Source organism: Amblyomma mixtum, chromosome 8 (genome assembly GCF_055824585.1).
Source record: "Amblyomma mixtum isolate Tamu chromosome 8, ASM5582458v1, whole genome shotgun sequence".
Lineage (NCBI taxonomy): Eukaryota > Metazoa > Arthropoda > Arachnida > Ixodida > Ixodidae > Amblyomma > Amblyomma mixtum.
This window is the reverse complement of record NC_143019.1, coordinates 28,660,265-28,674,050: the sequence shown is the minus strand read 5'-3', so window position 1 is coordinate 28,674,050 and position 13,786 is coordinate 28,660,265.

Sequence of the window (13,786 nt, the reverse complement as noted above, 5' to 3'; positions counted from 1 at the left end):
ACTCTCGTGTGAGCACAGGAGTGCTGACAAAAACCAAGTTCTACTGGAGTGTTAGACTTCAGACGCGGCGAAGGAGTGAGGGAAATAGTTGTAGCTTTCCTCGCAATATGCAAGTACTCGAACAAAAGTCGACATGGACCAAGGACCCCTAAATCATATGACTGCGTAGGTCACATTCTTGAAAGCAACCACCTTCTTGAATCAGACAACATTCTGGACCACCACGCTCGGGAGATGATCTGACCAGCAGGAGATTCCTGTTGACACATATGACGGCGACGTTGTCTTCCATGGGGACAGTTTGATGCAGCTGTAGCTGCGGCCGGTTAAAACATCGTCGAAGCTAACGTACTGTTCAGGCAAAAATATGGATTAATAAGAGTACATTTTAACTGAAGCTGGTTTCGAGCTCTGGTCTAATTGCTCTCTGCCCTTTGTTTTGGCGCACGTGGTATGCAAGTACCGGCTCGACTAGTTGCTGCGTCCGCAAACACACGACGCTGCGACAAGCAGCTTTGAGCACTGCTAAAAGGAACACTTGGAACTCGGATAGGAAGCTTGCGACACCATGTCGAATACCTAGAATACATAGAATATATCTGTGCTTTGGGCTGTAGGATCCAATTAGTTCTTAAAGAATAGTCTTATTTTGTTGTTCTCTATGTTCGCTGGCAGTAGAGTGGACTGCAGAACCTATAATGCTTTAAGAATTTACAACCTGATGGAATCTGTAGCTTTAATTTAATGGGCGAGGTGGCGCTCGCCACCGCCCTGATTCAAATGGGATGTCAATACAATTCATCCATCCATCTCTTTTGTGACGTACTGTACTGAACTGGTCACGGACAAAAAGTGAGTGTTTTTCTAGGGACCGTATTCGCGGTATCACTTCTCTGCTCATGGCACTCCTGACAACAGATGGCGCCTCGATGTTGTAGAAAAAGGATCGGATAGAGCGATATGTTGGCCGCGCCTTCCGCCATACACAGCCTGCAGTGTAAATGCTGACTTGCGACTGAACCTCTGCAGTTGCTGTATACGCTAATTATCTTGTGCTAGGTGAAAACGCGTATGTAGAGCGACCATTTCAGGCTCTAACTGCTTTACCTGCATACTACGAAACGGCAGTGAATACGTAATGCCACGTAATGTGTTCGCGTCACCTTGATTTCAAGAGTCGAATTCGCAATTAGCGTTTTGAGGAATTTTGTTCAGGTTTTTGGTTTTTACATAGGTTTTGCGACCGTTGACCTCATCTGCAAAGGCTAAGTCACTATTCACCTCTTGAAAAGGAAGTCGTTACCCCTCAGGACAGTGAACGCTGGAGTTGATCCAGCGAGTAGTGGCGATAACAAGCACATCTGTAGCTATGTCCAAGAGTCAAAAAGAGCACACGTGACGATCTCACTGCAAAAGCAATGATTAAATGCATAGAAAGTGAGAGTGCCGTCGCCGATGCCAAGCATATGTTAAAGGTCGCAAGGAACGTGCTCAGGGCAGCCTCATTAGACCCAGAGCTCGCTACTTTCGAGCTCGTTAGCCGTACTCCAGGTCATGCGGAAGTAATCAGCGAGCGAGCATTTTTTGAGGAGGCCTGCGAAAAATTATAGAATGTTGAAATTGTATTGACGAACAAAGTTACCGTAGGAAACAGCACCTTGTTTCGACATACCCCTCCGCTAGATGGCAGCACCACCGCAAAGTTTGCCCGTGTTGCCGCGGTATACAGTGAGGGAGCTCCAGTACCTTACTGCCTTCTAATACCCACTGCACCGGGAAATTAACTAAAGAGACTGGCTCAATGTCTGCCATTACGGAGGACTGGCGACATTGCTCTATGCGTACAATAACAGCGCTACTCTAAGCGAACTATGCTACATGCATTGCCGTGAGTTAACTGTATCTTAAATGATACCATAAGGACGTGTACGTAAGATGTATTGAAAATATTTTGAGCAGTACGTGTAACGACATCAGATACTGCTGGCAGCGTTAGCCGCAAATGCCTCATTTCTGACCTAGGCTGCAGTGGACACGGGCGGGGGTCTCGGCTTGACCTCAGTAGCGTCGCAAGCAGAGGTCCCCTTTGAAGAGAATTCGATCGCAGTGCCGCCAGAAACTGTTGGTTTCACCCCGTTGTTCTAGTGGTCGCTCGCGGTTACTAGAACACTAGGAACGGCCCTTGAAAGAGAATCTCACATTGCATGAATCACCGGTCCCACTTGCCTTTACGTCAACGACGCTGACAAGCCGACCAACTTCACCGAAGACGCCAGAGATCCAGGCTGGCTCGCCGCTTGACGGCAGCCGTGGACTGCAGGGCTTGCGGCAGTCTCAAAAGGGCGGAGCCACCGGCGGAGACGTGGTCCAGGCCGGCCCCTTGTCTTAGCGGGGCCGCGCCCTCGCTGCACAAGGCTTGGGCTCCGGGACCGTCCCGGCCGAAGACAGGTCAAAGCCTGAGAAAGCCCGGACTCTGCGCCCGGTTCCGAGGAGCGAGATGCTGCGGGCGCTCGTGCGCCTGCGATCGCCTCGCCGTCGGCTTCGTCTTTCTCAACTCTCCCAATGGCCATCGGAGATTTTTCGGCTTCGCAAGATGCCATCAAGTCGTTCTGAGGACTCTCTCTATCAAAATTTTTTTCCTGGTTGAAAGCAGGGTAACTGTGGGCCATTTTCAGGAAAGTACTTTTGTTGCTGTTGCGGGCATTAAAAAGAGGTGAATGGTTCGTAACCACGATGGAGGTAAATCTAGATAAACTGATACGCTTGCACGAGTAGAAAGACCATGTTCGTCTTCTTCGCATCCCCCCGCTGGCTTAGAAGTTCTACGCGAGATTCTCTGCGCTTTGGAAAACGTAGATATGAAAACCTCAACAGGATCATATTTTTACAAGTTCCTTGTGTGCCCTTCCTCACTTCCGTTCACTAAGCATGAATCAGTTCGCCAGAAACAACTTTCGCAAATAGGTCTTTGATTGGAACTTATTTCTGCGTAGAAGACTATCACCATCATCGTAGTCGCCACCGCCAGCTCACTTACATTCACTGCAGTGCAAGACATCTCTCAGTAATAACCTCCAATAATCTCCTCCTGCGTTAGCTGCGGCCACGTTATTGCCACAAACTTCTTATTCTGATTTCTCTCACCCGACTCTCTGCCACCCTCTGCTAGACTCTAAGCACCAATTCGCCTGTGTGGAGAGAAAAGGGATTAAGCTGTCCTGTAGCGCCCTCTCTTTTAAAAAATACAGTGCGCTAGAGAACAGCTTACTCCATTGTTGCTCCTCTCTATTTAGAGCGTACAGTTACCGTTTCTAGGAAATCACTCCGTTGCCCCAATGAACCATTGGTTATTCTCTCTTCGCATTACATGGCCTCCCTGTGGGAACTGGTGATTTAAGCTATAACTGGGGTTTATTCCTTGATCCACTTTGCTCTCTTGCTGTCTTTTAACGTTACCGTTATCACTTTCCTTTCCACAAGAAGCCTGCACTGCCCAGGTGGAGAATCTAAATATGACCCGCAGCGCCGTCTGGTAACAAAGTGAGCTATCACATAGTAGGGCAGAGCAGACGAGCCGATAAAGCGTGGTTAGGGTGGTCGCATGCTTGTCACCTTTGTCTTGCGTTCGTACAGTCGATCACACTTGTCTAGAGCACTCGAGCGGTGTGCTGGGGAGCAAATTAAGTTGATCTTATCGCAGCTGCTTTGCTGGGGTTAAGGCGCTGGTGTCTGTGCGGTTCACATGTTTATCAGGCTGCTCTCCATCGCAGGTATTATCAGCGAAAGTCGGTACCTACTGTAGGGTTTCGCTTTATTTCCACTGGACGGCACCGCTCGAGCTCTCTATACAAGTGTGATCGACTCTTTACTCATGCTTTACTGCTACGAAAAGCAACAGTTTTTCTAGAGGTTCAAGAGCACAACTTGATCGCCACAGATATCTGCCCACGTCGCTACCAAAGCAGCACAGGTAATTGGTTCAGTATTGAAATGGATGGCTTCATTTTGGTCCTTCGTAAGTCCAGCCTTTGCGAATGCATTTCCAATATTGGGCCAATTAGCTGTGCTGCTAGGGTGGCAACTTGCTGTCGCAGCACTGCGGGAAAGATGCACTCCGGCAAACACCGACCAACTCCAACCCGGCGAATTATATTTACGACACATATTACTCATCATGCCTGTCAACCATTCTTAAGGAATCACTAAATCAGCCGAGTGGTGATAAGCTTAGGCGAAAATTGCCAAAAGATGAGGAGTGGTCAATTAAGTCACCCTCCGCATTGCAGGCAAAATGCTTGCTGCATGCTCGGGCATCGCACATTGGATACGATGATCGCTGTCACTTCCCCCCGCAGAAGGTTTGTGGTTTATAGGAGTTTAACGTCCCAAAGCGACTCAGGTTATGAGAGACGCCGTAGGGGAGGGCTCCGGAAATTTCGACCACCTGGGGTTCTTTAACGTGCCCTGACATCGCACAGTACACGGGCCTCCAGAATATCGTTTCCATCGAAATTCGACCGCCGCCGCCGGGTTCAAACCCGCGTCTTTCGGGTCAGCAGCCGAGCTCCATAACCACTGAGCCACCGCGGCGGGCCAACCCCCCGCAGAAGGACCTGAAGTGGGGGAGTTCTTTTAGAGCGAAAGCTCTACTTCCTCCGTACAAAGCTGAAGGTCATGTGGCTATGAAATTTGACCTTCAAACTAGGAGGAGCGGAGGCTTGGCTCTGACGTCATGTCACGGGACTCACCACGCCTCGGACGGCGCTCATTCGCCTCGTAACTATGGAATCACGTGACTCACTGCGCCTCGCCACAGTTGCGTATGCGGAGCCGACGGCACTCTCGCAACTGCCGGAAATCGCGCGACACGCAGTTCGATATATAAAAGCGTGTGGAGTGAGCTTACCTTCACACAAAGACATGGACGAGCTACGTGCCAGAACTAGCGCTTCGACAATGTATCCTCGCCCTCAAGCCAAATAATTGATATGCCATAAAGTTTAATCAAAAGCGAAACCATGTCTAACCATGTTAAACAGAGCTTTCGGTCGTCTTACTAAGTTCAGTCGGGTTGAACCACATCAAATTTTTTAATGAATTGTGCACGAAGATTGGCCTTAGCCTTAAACGCGCGCACTGTGCATACCCTCGCACAGCATGGACAGCCGAGTACTGGTGATAATTTGTCCGTACTATCCAGTTCCGTTTGGAAAGAAAGCAACATAAAGAAGGGGAAGAGATTCTAGACACAAACAAAGAGGATAATCACAATATTTGTTTTATTCGACGAGTCTACCATTTGAGAGAAGTTTAGAAAATATGGTTCGGAGGTAGGATATGTTGTAGTCCACTTTATATAAGAAGCCCGCTGAAAGAGCAAGCTGAAATTCGTTACATCATAGCCAACGTCGTTTGTGACTGACCGCTCTCCCCTCCATACTTGCTCTCACAGTCGTAGCGAGCTTTCTCTTTACTCTGAACTTCAGACTTCCGCATCTTTCGACGCGGCTTCGCGTATCTAGATTCCATACTCGCCATAGTACGGAATAAGCTGGGATTCCTTACGATGGCGAAACTGCGCCGTCTCGGCCAAGATGCTGGTCTTTCCGCAGTGGCTCCCGCGAACCTCGCGGGCAATAAAGCTCATTCAACGACAGTGGAATATAATAAAATACATAAAACAACCGATGAATGAGGTGAAATAAACGAGTCGTCGTCCCCCCCAATCACCGAAATGCATCGCGCTCTCTTTGAGCCCATAACGCTAGCGTGTCCGGAGGGGCTTCACAAGGACAGTCATCTGCAACGACGAGACGACGACAACAACGTCGACGTCCTCCTAATTCGTGAACCGTCCTCTCGCAATAAGTGAAGGCCCCACAAAGCTATGTCTGCTGTTGTGCGCGCTGCGGACGAATTTACGTTCTCCCACACTGGTACGACTCGTATCTTCCTTTCATGCGCTATTTGCGAGGCAAATGTAGAGGGCGCTGCGAGATGTGCTTCGCTTTCTTATTCCTCGCCACTGAGTAACGGAGAACACTCAAGCCAGTATACGCTCACTGGCCGCTCGCAGTAGCCGGCCTGCAGCGTCAACCTTTCTTTATATTTATTTTTTTGCGCTCATATTCTGAAGGTTAGATACTGCGTGTCCGACCTTGAGTGCTTCGCAGATATATTTCTTGCTTTTACTACGTTTTACTTTTTGGGGCGAATGGCACGCACTTTACCACAACAAGCCTCCCGTCCATCACGGACTGAGACACTGTGACCTTGAGTGTCTTCCAGCAGAAAGTGCCCTCTAGGATTTCTTACGAGATTTTCAGTTCTTTCCTTGATGCAGCCATAGATTTTTTGCTTGTCTATCAAGGAGATAGGGCTCTAAACTTTATTTCCGTTAGCTGTGGCGACGGTTATGGCTGTTTTGACGACGGCGCTTAATGAAACCGAAAGTGGCTTCCAAATCGTTTCGGAAACTCGTCTGTCATTGTTTTTATGTGTAATCGGTTTCTTTCTCTTAAATACTTGGCCACTGTCCTAAAGCAATTCTTAGTACAACACTATTCAACTTTAGTTTCACGAAAAATCTAATCTGCAACTCTTTCTGACTATGTTGATGAGTGTCAAGCGGCAAAAGATGCGTTTATTGCCTAGAAAATGTGCTTCAGTAATTATTCCGCCGCTCGATTCAAACTCGTGACGTTACAGGCCGAAAAGGATTCTGGGATTACTGTGTGGATGTGAATCGCGGTGTAGGCTATCCTCAGGTATCCACGCAAAAAAATAACTGTCTTGACGCAAAGCAGTACGCTTCAGAAAATGACACGTGGTGCCAACTGTATTTAACTTTTTTACCTACTGTAGTTCATAGAAGCTCGGTTTTCAGTGAAATTAGAAATTCGCTCATTAGAACGCGGCAATCTATCGATACAAGCCAGCTTTATTTTGCCCTCAGTGGTTCTTTAAGAGGAACAAATCGGCTTAATGGAATGCATGAAGCCTTAGCGACTTTAAAGTCAAGCAATCGATGCAGTTGAAATTTATTTAAGCGCTGCCAGGGGAATTTTATTTTTATTGTGCCCTTGGGAAATGGAGCACACCCGGGGGGGGGGGGGGGGGGGGGGGGGGGGGGGCCTCTGGTCACGCAGGAAAGAATTCAAGGCCAAACATTACACTCTAAACATAAGGGACTAAAAGGGAGTAAGTGGTCCTCTGGAGCACTCCCTTTTTTGAAAGGAAGTGCACTAGAAGCCACCTTAACTACCTTTTTACCCCCATATAGGTGTATTCCTGTTCAGAGTGTAGCTAGAAGATTTTAGGAGTACAGGAGCGAAGGACAGCCCACTGGTGCCTATTACAGGCTCGAAGTGTTCTATCTTATTTAGCCCAAGGACGCGCGCTTACTACGAGAGCCTTTTTTATATGTAGATGTGCGGCGGTCGTGTCAGGAATTCTTAAGGCCGTTATTATCCCATTGGTGCTTAAAGAGAGTGATTTAAAGAAATTCTTGTCACGTGACTTGCAGATATAAGCAACATAAAATGAAGTTCTGATTTAGCATGCTGTCAGCGACTCAGCTGAATCCAAGTATGAGTTGGAAGAGCAATTATACTTTCCCTTCAAGTAGTTATCAAATATGGACGCGTCATCCCTTTAATGCCTTTTCAAGTTTGATTCGGAAATAAAATAAACATCATTCTTTAATGCCATATATCTCTGCGAACTTTGCTCTCTCCGCTGACTGCGCTTATCGCTGTTCGAGTAACTTTTTTTTTTCTTGCATATAAATGCGGTGCAGACATCCTTGCTGCCGTCTCCCTCCCTGCGATCAGCTTGCAAAGTGAATACATAAGATCCTTTTAATTTTTTTCCTTTTGTTATGCAAACACGGTCCATGGTAGCAGGGAAGCACTTCCCAGAACGCCTTCCTTGCGTAATTTACACCTTTTTTTTTGTTTTTCAAGTCAAGTTCACGAGGACGGGCTCTCTCAAACTTCGTCTTAAACTCTCAAGCCGTCAGTTCTCTGTCCTGAGACTTGTACGAGCCTAAATCATATTAAAAGTTCAGATAGTGCGTTGTTCTAACCTTGACAGGGGAATAAGCGATCTGCAGCGCGTATTGAAAACTTTTGAGTTGAACGAGTTAGTCGTTTAAGTGTACATTGCTTTCAACGAGAGCAGTTATGCTGTCCTCGAAGTTTGATTGGTCATTAGCACTCATTATTATTCTTGTTTTTAGAAATAAACATTATTCCTTCAACTTCTGCTGCGCTCCTTTGGTACAGCGGAATAAGTTTAGTGTGATTCGCGGATCTTAAAAAACTTTTCAAAATGTAAGGTCATACAAACATAATGTCAGAGCATTCTCGTGTTCCTTTTCAGCTTAAAACAGTAACGCCATGATTATGAAAGCAAATTTCTGCGACGAATCAAGGGACCTCGCCCATAAATCTAAGCTAAGAACGTAAAAATCATTTCAAATAAAAATTTGGGTGAATATTTCCTCACTTTTAAAATCTCGATATTATTGGCAGTACTGTGAAGGTTTTACATTTTCAGGCGCCTGAGCAAGCGAAAATAGCTGCAGTGGTGCTATGCATTACATGAGGCGCATGTTCTGGATTACGCAAATATAGTACTCTCGCTTCCGGTGGTTAGAAAGTTTATGCACTTCTTAACAAAGTTGCATATATCTCCCAAGATAGCTGGAAGAGAAACTTTATTGCACAAAATTTGTATTCTGAACATTTTTCCTCCATATGTGAGTAAGAGACATAATCTCAAGACCCAAATGAAAAACATCACACAGCGAAATAACAGCCATTAAAGGATTTCACATAAAAGCCTTCCTCCCGAAAACAACCGAAAACAACCGCACGCAAAAACGTCTATATAGCAGGCCAGCTCCGATGAGCATCGGAACTCAGGCGTTCTCGCATTCACAGGCTCCTGCGCATGCAGAAATGTCAGAAGAACACGCTTGAGCACTGAAGTGAATTCATTAGACAGCTGTCCTGTCAAGAATTAGAGAGTCTGTGGGCAATTCTCAGACCACCGCTCCGGTTTCTATGGAGTAATCTTCATTTTCGTCTGCGAAACGAAAAGTTTCGTCTGCTCCTCCCCGTCCATCGTCTGCTAAAAGCTCTCAGCACGCAGACGGCTCCTTGCGTCACACGTCCGCAGACGAACGCACCAGCGAGCGCGGCAAACTTCCGCCGGAAATGGACGCTGTTGCGTGAAGAGAATGCGAACGAGGAAGGAAAAAATATAAGCAGAAAAAAGCGTAGCAAGATGAGAGAAATGGGTCGGAAGCAAAACTTGGGGCAATTTTAGTAATTGCGTTGCGTCAGGAGAGAGGCGTACGACGGGAATATCGCTGGTTCCGAGGCTGCTTCGCCACTACTCGTACCAGTGTGAACGGTCGGCATGTACAGTACTATGCCTTGGCGTCCTCCTCCGAAGATTAAACGTAAGCACCCGAGCGGCACAAACCCGCTGACTCTCATTTGGGTGGGTGCTTCCGAGTGCGGATTGCCGTTGCCTCCAATTAGTCTTCGGAGTCTCTGCGTCAGATACTGTGTACGCTATCACTCTGCTTTTGTCGTTTTAGTTTCTGTGGCACACTACTTAAATTATTTTTTACTCGCGGATGTATAGCATACGCAATATTCAGCAATATATTTCCAGGGTAGAAAAATATGTTCTTCTGTGCAGTAACATCAGTGGTATCGGGTATTCGGAAACAGGCAAAACGCGTTAAATTTAAGAAAAATTCACTAAATAACCTTCCCACTTCTGCAGTGAGGTCCTTGTCACCAGCTGTTGTCACTTTCATTATCACAATGTCACTGTCATCGTCATTGCTGGCTGTTATTAATAACCACATTACTTACAGATTTTCGAAAACGCGATTCTGTTCGGCGCTACGACACAAAAAATTCATGCTCTCCCCCCCCCCCCCCTCCCTCCCTTTTTCTTGTGTGTGAACATCTCTGTTGTTTCAGCGCCAACCATATATTTCGCTTCGCACTGAGAACCATCCGCTCACGGTGTTCACTTATTCGTCAAGATGTGGCGCCACTAATGGGGAGTGCTGGCTAACGTCATAGCGCGAGCTGCTGGTATGGCTGTCGAAATTTACTCTTTAAATTAAACGCTGCATCACGAAGAAAGTGAAAACAAAAAAGAACAGGGAACTGCTTTAATGGCTCTCTTCAGAGGTTGCTCTTAACGCGCAGTCACTGTTTAATGCTCACATTCAGACTTTTATCAGAATTATCACAACACAGTTTCAACATTTTTGTCTTCTAACTCTTCCACACTGCGCAAATAATGTAACTCCAGCTCCAAATAGTATGTCAATAATTAGCACGTTTCTAGTTCACTCCACTAATTACCAGGTTACTAAGGTTAAAACTTCTTGGCCCATGTGCTACATTTTAATGTTTTAGGGGCGATAATTAGATAAATTATGAGGTGCACTTAAGTCTGTTTACGTGCGGAAATGCGAAAACTGTGCGCGTTCCACCACCTGCGCCATCTGCTGGGCCAGCACCGTACATTGCGAGGGGGGTTTTCCATAGAGTTTCTTACTATTACCTAGAAGGAAAGCTGGCGGCCCGTCTATGGGAGTTTGCATGGCGACCCCTCGAGACCACTTCAGCCACCATGGGCGCTCAAAGCATCATGGGGCGGTGAGCTACCGACTGCAGAACTACAACTTTTGGCCAAAAAATAATAGAAAAATAAAGCTGTTCGATAACTACGAATGTCCTAACATTCAATATCTTGTCTAGTGATTGCAACAAACGAGCAGAAAAGCATTTAAGTGCAAAGTTTGCCCAAAATAAGAGATGACTAGCTTTCCTATTGGCCAAGTGATGAACACTACAAAAACTAATATTTCGTAATTAAAAGGCGCACTTTTAAAAGTAAATGTGTTTTAAAAAAAATGTTGTTGCTTAGATAACTTAAGAGGTTTTTAATGGCATTTTGGAAGAGTAAAACCTTTTATTGGCGTCGTGTGTCATCGCGTTTTCACTACTATGACTTTTGCACACTGCGTTCGCGCGTAAGTCGTCTGCGCATACACGAACAGCGTTTTTGGAATGAAACATCTTAGTAATGACACTCCGTGTTTCTGAAAAACTACGACTGTCTCGCAACAAGTAGCTCACTGCCCCATGATGCTTTGAGCGTCCATGGTGGCTGAAGCGCAGCGCCGCCAGCTTTCCCTCTAGGTAATAGTAAGAAACTCTATGGGGTTTTCAGTGGGTGTCGCACGATGGCGCTATGACTGCACGACAAGCAGGAAGGAAATTTAGCGGAAACGGAGGAAATTTGCTACTCGCTTGATTGCGACCTCTGTAATTAACATGCTCATAATTACCCATGTAGCCCTTAGTACATATCTCGAAGATATGTTTTAAGAACTGGGCATTCACTAGAAGCGCCATTGTTCAGCTTCAAACGTCTAAGTGTCGTGGCGGAAAACAGCCCTTGCTAAATCCCCACACATACTCTTTTCTTAACGTTTCTAGATAGCTCATGTACATACCATGTTGAAAAAAAAGTGTTTGTAAATGATCTGTATATAGCCCCTCCTGTACGTGCATAGCCTCGTATAGCAAATACCATGTCGAAAAAAAAAGTGTCATGGCGGAATGGCAACATTCCTCTTCCGTACGCTGGCGGCCCAGGTTCGATTCCCACCTGGGCCCCAATTTTCTGTTCTTGATATTTTCTTTTCTTATGACTGGCAGTTCGAGCGGACACAGCGAGCGGCCTTTGACTACAACTTGCGTCGACTCCACTCATGAGCCAAGAAAGTCTTTCGCCTTATAAAAAGTGACAGGTCAACACAATAGAGTTACGAGCATAGCGGAGGCTGTGTAGCTGCTTTGCTCTGAGTGGACACGTGAACCACGTCATGAGGGAATGAATGAAGGAGGGAGTGAAATGAAAAAGAGAGAAAGAGGCTAGACCTGCACATATAGTGCAGTTTCGACGATCTGTGCATCACCTACCTGTTCAAGTGTAGGGGTGTTAGTCTGCCGTCAGTGGTGAGCTATGTGGTGACTAAAGTGTAGTGCTCTGCCCATGCTACAACACTGCCCGCAACAAAACCCTTTTGATGTGCACAAGTTTCTGTCAGCGCAACTTAGAGCAAAGCGCTGCATGCCCAGGTGCGCAAGATCGAGCTTCAGTATTTGCTGATGCAAGTAGATTGTTCTTTATCAGGCCACCGTCGAGGGAATGTAATTTTGGATAGCATGATGTTTACGGACTTGCGTGTTAAAGTAACGTATTTTTTCGGGTGTCTTACTTACCGGACCACTGACGTGGACGAATCGTAAAAATAGCCGGGAACTGTTATTTTAAGCATTGCACATGTCTCTGCAACGATAACAATTTGCATCAAAATCGAGGTGCTGTTTCGCACGGAAAACGCGGCTGGAAGAAAAAACCGCGACCACTGCAGAAGGTACGCAGGACAGTCTTTTATTGCCGATGTGCATTTAAGGTCCCCATTCTGCTCAAATATGTCGGAAAGTCATCTGAAGAAACGCGTCAGTCTAAATATTACGCAAACTATAAATTAGACATCGTCTCACGAAAGTACTCGCTGGACCACTTCTAATGTATGAGTGTCATGTGTCCGACCGCAAAATTTCCAGAATAATGACCCAGCGGCACTCCCGTACGCTTCACCACCCTGAGGCACCCTATTGATTCTACAGAAAATGCGTCCGAAAACACAGCATAAAATGGCTGCCACGCTCATAGTTTCGTGTTTGTGTTGCCGCGTGGAAATACATAGTTTTTGATTTCTTTGAATGAAACGCATGTTGATGTGACGCAATAAAGATCGATTTGCTTTATACAAACATGCGTTTCCGTATACGGAAAGATAAGAGAGTTCCATAAGTTGAGAGAAAACGTTTCCGTATACGAAACGAAAGGGGAAAAAGTTTTTCATAACTTTTGCTTGATGATGTGGCATGTTTAGTCAAACACGTTAGCGCCTAATTTGCAGCCTTTGTCAAAAGTAAAGAAGCCATGAGATTTGCTACTGGTTCATGCCGTGTGGCTCATTATGCATCACCAGCTTTTCAAATGTCTTGAATGGTTGAGGCTTTAACAGATACTACAAGAGCTCCACTACATGGCTTAGAAGGAAACCTCTCGAGTTCTTCAATCCTGACAAAGTCTTTACGTCATGCATAATGTCTGCGTTACAGCATGGTAATGGTGCAACAGAACAGACTTGAGTCGTTACTTTTTGGGAATTTGGGAGGGCAGTAAAAGGCGTTTCGAATGCGGGACGCTGAAGAAAATTTACATGTACTGCCACCCAGCCTGAAGGTCTAAGCATTGGTTGCTAGAGAAGCCGTCTATCGCCTTTTGTGTCCTGTGTTCAAAGCGCTGTTATCTGCATTTTTTGATAACTCAGACCTTAAAGTATCTACACAATTTGATTCGCCTCAATTAAAGCATGGAATAAGGTACCTCCGAAAATTCAACGTAGTTCATCTCTGCTCATGTTTAAACACTGATATCAATCTTTTATTCTTCAGACCTCTAACATTTCCTCCTAATTAAACATTCCAAGAGTACTCTGCAAATGGCTGCTACCTCAAAATTTAGTAATCAGTGCGCTTTTGCATTTGTACTGCTACCTGTGTAGTGCATTTTTGTATTCTTTTTGAATACAGGTCATTGCAATATTCCTATTTGAAATAGTTTCTTCGAGATTTCGATTTAGGTTGTCCTTAACTTTCTGCTA